Raw genomic sequence first — 10,175 nt, 5'->3', positions numbered from 1 at the left:
GTGATAAAGAGCTTCATCATGTGATCTTGAACCTCATGTACCTAATTTCCTTAACACTAATTCTATTCATTGTTGAAGCAACGATTCTATTTATGAAGCTTTTAAACCACTTAACTATGATTTATCACAAACTGTTTGAGAAAATAGATATGAATTGTAGAGTCCAGTCAAGCTCAAATTCGCAACGAAACACTAAAGAAGGTAGCTAGCAACTGAAATTGACCTTGTTTGATGTGTATATAAACTATGTTGGTGTTAATAATATAATGTTAAGGGAAGAAAACGTAAGAGTGATCTCAACCTATGGTAGGTATTTTATTTTGGGTTTTGTTTGTTAATTTCAATTATGTGTGGAAAATCACCAATGAAAATCACCTTTTATCTGTCCAGAATCCTCCCTTTTTCATGAATCAATTGGATAGTGAGAAACTGCTACAATAATAAATATTTTTCTACAGTTAATTGATATTAATGGTTAACCAACTTTCAATAATTGATAGGTAGTATCCACAAACTTGTCCACAAATGTTAGAATTTGTATGGATTAACACTGTCATACACAAAATTAGTTGAAGAGCAAATTAAATTACTCACATTACTCACATTCCTTTTCTAATTTTTAATTATAAACCAGTACATCAATTACTCACATTCATTTTCAATAACTCTAAATGGAATTAAGAACACAAGTATTTAATGTTATCACTCCCCAATACAATTAAATTAAATAAGAAGGTTGAAATTACAAGAAGAGTGGTCTAAATCCTAATATTATGCATAAGCTAACTCTCAAACATAAGAGTGATCTCAAACGTAAGAGTGATCTGGAAAAATCACCAATGAAAAAAATCCCATTATGTGTGTTCAATTGATGTAGAGTATTCAATTGATCTTTAAAATAATTTTAATCATCAACATTCACATATAAGTACCTAAACCCCTCAACCCAAAAATTTCCAGTTCAAAATTAATCAATATATCATCATCTTATTTAAAGTTGACAGTCTGTTATAATAATCCAACAATCCCAAAACTCTATCAGGCATCAATACAAGTTGATCCCAAATGAGAAACAAATAGAAGCATCCACAATATCAATTGAATCTCATATAAGCATTACAACCTGGTCATGAACTGAAAACTCCAACACTAACTCCATACAAAATCAAATTTAGAATTCAAATAATAAAGGAGATGCACAAATTTAGGCTTGGAAAATTGTGAACTGCAGATGCATAAAATTACGTAGACGAGATTGATAATGAGCTGCAGGTGTAACTACATGTCCCTATGTAGAAGATTTCTTGGTTGATATTTTCTTCATCTTCAGGTGGTCTACAAATGCATAGAGTAAGAACATAGTAGTCTAAATCTCAAAAATTTTTAAAACATACAATGCAGCATCTTGATTGGCATTGACTCTGCAATGTAAACACACTTCACTGAATGAGCATGGGGATTGGGATCACAGCCACCAATACGTAAATAATGATGCCTTTTGGACCATACTTTTCCTGATTGTTTATAACTAATCTTGATTGTTTTCATTATTGTATGTATTATTACAGGGGTGAAGAAGTGTTTATAACTAATCTCTTTTCTCAATCGTTCTTAAAATACCTTGGCCTTTTGGACCATACTTTTCCTGAAAATTAAAGTAAAAGTAGAAGGTGTAGAGAAAATAAGACATACATTTTCACAGACTTGATCAAAATCCATATGCTACCAAAAAATCCAAACAACATGAATACAATTTTCACTCCTCTAAAGTAAGGAAAGTGCATAAATGCACATTATCCTCTAAAACGTGTCCCCCCACTTCAGATTAAAATTATGAATTCCAGGACAACAACAATAGATAGCAATAAATGGGACGCATGCATCATTCACAAATCACATCGAACAAAAACGAGACGGCGATGATCCATTAACAAGAAAGTTAAAATAAATGAGAGACTCACCGTTTCTGTAATGCACTGTGTGTGATCTTGAACGGTGTCACGCCCAAATATTTTCCCACAGTCAATGAACGGTAACTTCATAATAGATAAAAAAATATTATAATCTATCAATTAATGTTCTATGTTTTTCGTCTCTGAACCACACAATGTTCATAGAGCCTTTACATTTACAATTGATCAATCTAGGGTTTGAGTAGAATGTTTTACCCAAAGTGTGATAATCAATTAAGCAATCACACAAAATTGAAAGCAAAGGAGAAATTGAAAGCAAGGAGAATGGTGAGCACAATCGAAAGATCGATGATAAAACTGAAATCTAACCTTGAGCGAAAAGTTGCTTCGTCTTGATGTGAAAATTTGATGATGGAGATGGCAGAGATGGCGGTGAGGAACTGCGATGTGAAATCAGAGTGAAGAAACCTTGATGCGAGGCACGTAGAGATCGAAAGATGATAGAATGAGAGAACAGTTGCTTTGTCTTGATCAAAAAATTTGATGGCGGAGATGGCGGTGAAGAACGTCAGAACGAAGAGATGAGAGGTACGGGAGATCGAGAGATCGGAGATGAGAGGGAACGTGAGAGTTGTTTTAGGTTTTAGAGTGAAAATAAAAAATAAAAAAATTATAAACTAAATTTTACTGGGGTTTTTTATAAAACCCCCGAAACTTAAGGAGGGTTTTTAAAACCCCTTTTATATTTATGCCTTAGTAGAGGTTATTACAACCCCAAATAATAAACCCCTAGTAAAATTATATTTTTTTTGTAATGATTGAATGAGTTTTTAAAAAGTTGTGACATTCAATGAATTAATAAATTGTATTGAGTCTATATTTTTACAACATATTGATTGGTGTATTAAGGAATTGTATTGAGTCTAATATTAATTTTCACATAAATATATTGTAAAATCTAAATATTACATATTTTTATAATTTTGTAAAACTTTAATTAGAATTTAAATATGGTTACTTGTAATTTATTTACTATTATAATTTGAATATATCAAAATAGTAAATAATAAACACTAGCTGACAATACTCACATCATCCATTAATTTCTGAATGACAGTAAAACTTACAATGCATATACATTAATTTCCGAATGACCCTTATTCTCCTTATTCTTCTTTTGATCGTGGGTGGGAAAATCAATATTTTTTTCTGATCTTATATCATTAGTTACATTTTTTTCTTTATTAAATATATTTTTGTTCTTATAAACAGACTATTCTTAATGGATTTGGATAAGTCTCGTATTGATTTGCCTCGAAATACACAACAATACATGGATAGATTGAATAAATTTCTGGACTTTGCATTTGCTAATAAGAGCGTTGAGGGTAAGATAATTTGTCCATGTCGAAAATGCAATCTTAAAATGGTATACATTTTGGCTATACTTAATTCTTGCAATCTTAAAATGGTATACAAAATGGTATACAATTTGTCCAACTCGAGGAGCAACATATGAACACTTAATTCTTCATCCTTTTCCAAAAGGGTATACATTTTAGCTTCTACATGGTGAGACAAATTATGTACAACATACAATTTCAACACCTCCAATTTTCCAATCGAATGAGGATAGAGGTTTTGCTAATGATCCCATATGTGGCATGGTTAATGATGCATTCGGGAATTTTGTAAACACTCAAAATGTGGACAATCATGAGAATATGCGACCTGAATCAAGCCACACGATGCCTGATGAAATTGCTCAGTATATGAAGTTTATGCATGAGGGACAACAAAGTTTGTATGAAGGATGTGACAAATATTCTAAACTTTCTTTCTTGCTCAAATTGTACCATATCAAATGTCTATGCAGAATGACTAACAAGGCAATGTCAATGATACTGGAGTTGTTAGCAGATGCTTTTGATTATGCTAAAATCCCATCTTCATTTTTTGAAGCTAAGAAAATCATTAATAAGCTTGGCCTTCATTACACCAAAATTGATGCTTGCCCAAATGATTACATGTTATACTATAGAGAAGATAAAGATAGGGAATTTTGAATGAAATGTAATGAATCTAGATGGAAGAAAACAAAGAAGAGCAATAGTATTGTTGGTGTTACTAAAGACAACAGAAAGTTCCAACTAAAGTTTTAAGGTATTTTCCATTGAAGCCATGCTTACAACGAATGTTTATGTCTTCTAAAATAGCTGAGCATATGCAATGGCATGCATCAAGAAGTACACATGAAGGCATATTAAGGCATCCAAGTGATTCTGAAGCATGGAAGAACTTTGATCTAATGAATCCTCAATTTGCTTCAGACCCTCGAAATGTCAGACTTGGTTTGGCTACTGATGGGTTCAATCCATTTGGTGATTTGAGTACATGTCATAGTACTTGGCCTATTGTACTTATACCTTACAATCTTCCTCCTTGGATGTGTATGAAGCAAAGTTCATTCATTCTTTCCATGATCATTCCTGATAAAAGAGCACCAGGAAATGATATTGATGTATATTTAAGGCCATTAATAGAAGAATTAAAAGAGCTATGGAACACTGGGGTTGAAACTTTTGATTCACATAAGAAAGAAGTGTTTCATATGCATGCAGCTATATTATGGACTATTAGTGATTTTCCTAGTCTTGGAACAAACTTATATAATGATAATTTTTAATTATTTTTAAAATAAAGTACAATTTGGTATTCTTGTTTTTTTATGATTTAAATATATTTTTTAATCTATCACATCCATCAAATCACTCACAAACTTCAACAAACTTTACTGTAAATTCACTCACTTTCACCTTTAATCCCCTTAAAGTGAACAAGACAAGCTTCACACTCTAATCGACTTGAAATCATCTTATCCCTCTCCCTCCAATCAACATGAGGGATAGAGGGGAAGGAAGAGGGTAATTCCTCGATTTTTCAATCATGTCTGTTATGCAATGGTTCGAGGGTGATATCAAGATTACAATTATGTCCGCAATTTTTTTTAGCATAATTATGAAAACAATGTAAAAATAACAAAAATTTGAAAATTGTTATAAAATAAGGTTTAAAAAGTAATTTTTAGTTATCAATTTTTTTACATTATCTTTTAAATATTTTTTTATTAAAATATGTTACTTTCATTTATACATTTTCATATTTTTCTACGATAAATCAAAATTATATAATGATAATTTTTAATTATTTTTAAAATAAAGTACAATTTGGTCATCTTGTTTTTCTTTGATTTCAATATAATTATTAATCTATCACATCCATCAAATCACTCACAAACATTAACAAATTTTACTATAAATCAACCCACATTCACCTTTAATCCACTTGAAGTGAACAACACAAACTTCACACTATAATCCACTTGATGTCATCATCTCCCTCTCCATCCAATCAACCTTGATGGAGAGAGGGGTAAGGAAGAGGGAAATTTTTCTATTTTTAAATCATCTATGTTATGTCTTGGTTTGAGGGTGATATCAAGATGACAATTATGTCCGCAAATTATTTTTCAGCTTAATTACGAAAATGATTTAAAAATAATGATAATTTGAAAATTGTTATAAAATAAGGTTTAAAAAGTAATTTTTAATTATAAAATTTTTTATTACATTATGTTTTAAATATTTTTTTATTAAAATATGTTACTTTCATTTTCACATTTTCATATTTTTTCTACAACAAATCAAACTTATACAATGATAATTTTTAATCATTTTTAAAATAAAGTACAATTTGGTCATCTTGTTTTTCTTTGATTTCAATATAACTTTTAATCTATCACATCCATCAAATTACTCACAAGCATTAACAAATTTTACGCTAAATCAATTCACTTTCACCTTTAATCCACTTAAAGTGAACAACACAAACTTCACACTCTACTCCACTTGAATTCATCATCTCTCTCTCCAGTGGCGGAACTTGGACAAAAACTTTAGGGGCGCCAAATTAAATTTGTTACATATAATTTTTATTAATTAGAAAAAAAAAACCTTTTTTTTTCTCTTCATTTTCTCTACTTAAAACAAACACACATAATAGTAAAATTCAAAAAAATATGACTATCATTTGTTATTATATCATGATACAAAATCATGAATACAATTTTGATAAGTCCTTCGTACCTCATCAATTTGATTTGGTAGGTATTGTCAAAGTTGAGGACGTTTTTTCCGGATCCCGTTCTAATGAATTTTTAAATTCATTATATTTATCTATAGGAACTTTAGAGATTTGGTTTTCATTGTATTGAATTCTTGGTTCTCGTGAGATTTCTTAAGTTTAGTTAATGTAGATGCATTTTTTTTCATCTTTATCACAAGCCTTCCTCTTTCCATAAAAGAATTCATTCTTTTACTCTTTGTCATAATCTTTCTAATATAAATTTATCACCTTTCATCTATTTAGAAAACGATAAAATTTATATTCATAAATCACAATTATCACAATGCAAAACATAACAAAACTCATACAACTTTAATTAAATAAGCAACATTATATAAATTCAAAACTTCAAAAACATTTACCATAGGCAGCAGAAAACATAAAATTCCTAAATTTCATAATTAAGGGTTATAATAATTTGGGAAAAATTATAATTACGGTTCATGCAAATTTCATAAAAAAATCCATAAAATCAAAATTAGGGTTTATAGTCATTTGGGATAAACTTAATTTGGGAGAAACATCTTAAAAAGAATCATAAATTTAACATATATAAATCATGATAAGATACTAACCTTGATATGTGAGAGATCATCCAAGAATGTATATTTCAATCTCAATCTGTGTTCCCCAACCTATGTTTTCTAATATCTCTCTTTGTATTTATTTCTCCTCACAAACTTTCAAGATAATTTACATGATGAGAAGTTCTTATAGCAAAAAAAAAACTATAATCTCTTTTATAAATCAATTTTTCCATTAAATTTTTATTTTATCTTTTATTATAATTTTTCATAATATAAAATTAATATAAATAATATATAAATATAATTTTAAAAAATAAATATATAAATATATAAATATATATATATATATATATAATAAATTTAAAAAATTTTGGGGGTGATATCAAGATTACAATTATGTCTGCAATTTATTTTTCAACTTAATTATGAAAATGATGTAAAAATATGACTTTTCAAATTACTTTTCCAAAAATAATTAATAACGAAAATTTGAAAATTAGTCTAAAATAAGGTTTAAAGAGTAATTATTAATTATTAAACTTTTTATTACATTATTTTATAAATAATTTTTTAATAAAATATTTTATTCTCATTCATACATATTAATATTTTTTTCTACAACAAATCAAACTTATACAATGATAATTTTTAATCATTTTTAAAATAAAGGACAATTTGGTAATCATGTTTTTCCTTGATTTAAATATAATTTTTAATCTATCACGTCAATGAAATCACTTACAAACTTTAACAAACTGTACTTTAAATTCACCTACTTTCACCTTTAATTCACTTAAAGTGAACAACACAAACTTCACACTCTAATCCACTTGAATTCATCATCTGCCTCTCCCTTCAAGAAACCTTGACGGAGACAGAGGGGAAGGAAGATGAAAATTCCTCTATTTTTCAATCATATCTGTTATGCAACTATTTGAGGGTGATATCCAGGTTACAATTATGTCCGCAATTTATTTTTTAGCTTAATTATGAAAATGATTTAAAAATATGGCTTTTGAAATCATTTTACAAAAATAATTAATAACGAAAATATGAAAATTGTTCTAAAATAAGGTTTAAAAAGTAATTATTAATTTTAAAATGTTTTATTATATTATTTTATAAATATTTTTTTAATAAAATATTTTATTTTCATTTATATAGATTAATATTTTTTCTACACAAATCAAACTTATAGAATGATAATTTTTAATTATTTTTAAAATAAAGTACAATTTGGTAATCTTGTTTTTCCTTGATTTAAATATAATGTTTAATCTATCACATCCATCACATTACTCACAAACTTTAACAAACTTTACTCTCAATCCACCCACTTTCACCTTTAATCTACTTAAAGTGAACAACACAAACTTAACACTCTAATCCACTTGAATTCATCATGTCCCTCTCCTTCCAATCAATTTTGGCGGAGAGAGAGGGGAAGGAAGATGGATATTTCTCTATTTTTCAATTATCTCTGTTATGTAATGGTTTGAAGGTGATATCAAGATTACAATTATGTCCGCAATTTATTTTTCAGCTTAATTATGAAAATGATGTAAAAATATGGCTTTTAAAATTATTTTTACAAAAATAATTAATAACGAAAGTTTAAAAATTGTTCTAAAATAAGGTTTAAAAAGTTATTATTAATTATAAAATTTTTTATTACAGTATTTTATAAATATTTTTTTATTAAAATATTTTATTTACATTTATACATGTTAATATTTTTTCTACCACAAATCAATCTTATTGAATGATAATTTTTAATCATTTTTAAATTAAAGCACAATTTGGTAATCTTGTTTTTCCTTGATTTAAATATAATTTTTAATCTATCATGTGAGACCCCACTTTCCCCTCTTACCTTTTCTGTTTCTTCTTTCCCTTTCACTCTCTCTATACTTGTGCTGCCACTCTCACAGACCAACTCATTACACTCCACTCTTTTCCATTTTTGTTTTCTCTGTCCTCTCTCTAAACAAGTGAATTAACCCATTCTCCAATTTTGCAGCAGTAAACAAACCTGAAATAAGGGCATAAGCTTCTCCCATCATTGAATCTCCTCCTTGATCCATGTAAGTTAACTCTAGTTTCCCCAATTCCCTTTAATTTTGAATTCTGGAACTCTATCCATGCTAAGTCGAACTAGGATTATATTCTCACCTTGTGAACCTGTATTTCAGCTCCCTAGGTGTTGAAATGATGTTTGAATTGCATGAATTGGTGAGTGTTAATTTGTGTGTGAAGAATCTGGGCTCCTGCATGTGGGAACAGGTTCGTAATCTAGTATTTTCTCTTAGGCGAGTGACTCTCGCCTGAGCAAAAATACTAGAAAACCCACCCCTGTTCCTACGCGAAGCCTCGCCTAGGCGAGTTGAGGTCGCTTGAGCAAGAGACACTCTCGTCTAGGCGAACCAGCTTAGCCTGAGCGAGAGTTCGCCCAGGTTTTTATTTTTGCCACTGTAAGAACCTCGCTCAAGCGAGACTGACTCGCCTAAGCGAGATGGCCTCTCGCCTGGGCTAGATTGTCTAGATTGAGCGAGAATCACTAAAGTGGGAGGTTTGTTGTTCTGTTGTAAAGAATGAAGTTATATGTCTAAATGAAACTTTGCACCATTAGTCTCTTATATGCTTGAAATGTTATGTTAACATTTTGTGTGGTGAAATTTGATGAACACGAATTAAGAGGGGCTGTGGTTGAATGGAATATCAAGGGAAATTCAGATGATTATGTTAGTGTGTGTAAGGACGTGAGGAATCCATATTGGTTGGTATCTTGAAACTCCAATAATCATTCATGCTCAGATAGAGCATAATGGATTATGTCGTGAGGAGTAGTAGGAGGTCCTAGTCTTTGAACTTGATCAAGTCTTAGACGCGAAGGGGACTTACCTTGGGAGTGGTTGGGTGATAACCCCTTGTGCCCAAACTCTGTAGAGTTTAGAAACCTTCACAGGTGCAAGCCACCAAGAGCTGCAATGTCGCTTACACAATTCGGGTATCGAGTCTAAAATTATATATAATTGAGCTATGTTTTATGAATGATATATATGATGTGGACTATATGATTTCTCTGAATTCAATTAGCTTACCCTTCTTGTTTATGTTGTTTTCCTTGTGTGTTGTCCTTTGCAATGATCACCTACGGTTGTTGTGAGCAAAACTGAATCCAGATGAAGACACCCCTCCCTTGGACAAGAGTTGATTTTGGGCTTGGAAGTTCAGTAGTGACTTTTTAAGTTAGGTTCCTTGGAGTATAAGTTGTATGAATTGACTTTTCCTTGTATAGATCATCTCCCCCTCCTTCCATTCAACCTTGACGGAGAGAGAGGGGAAGGAAGATGAGAATTCCTCTATTTTTCAATCATCTTTGTTATGCAATGATTTGAGGGTGAAATAAAGATTACTATTATGTCCGCAATTTTTTTTTTCAGCTTAATTATGAAAATGATGTAAAATTATGCCTTTTGAAATTATTTAAAAAAAATTAATAACGAAAATTTTAAAATTGTAATAAAATAAGGTTTAAAAAGTAATTAGT

The 10,175-nt window shown here is 29.8% G+C and overlaps 1 long non-coding RNA gene across 1 annotated transcript; it reads right to left on the bottom strand.

Moving 5' to 3' along the window:
• Nucleotides 1–1,246: 1,246 nt before the first annotated feature.
• LOC114180912 lies at nt 1,247–2,577 on the bottom strand. Its single transcript, XR_003603709.1, has 3 exons — nt 2,283–2,577; nt 1,962–2,036; nt 1,247–1,335 (listed from the first exon to the last, which is right to left on the bottom strand). It is a non-coding gene; the product is annotated as an uncharacterized LOC114180912 (long non-coding RNA).
• Nucleotides 2,578–10,175: the final 7,598 nt, after the last annotated feature.

Source organism: Vigna unguiculata, chromosome 1 (assembly GCF_004118075.2).
Source record: "Vigna unguiculata cultivar IT97K-499-35 chromosome 1, ASM411807v1, whole genome shotgun sequence".
NCBI lineage: Eukaryota > Viridiplantae > Streptophyta > Magnoliopsida > Fabales > Fabaceae > Vigna > Vigna unguiculata.
The sequence above is the reverse complement of the archived record's forward strand: the minus strand, read 5'-3'. Positions and strand labels throughout refer to the sequence as shown.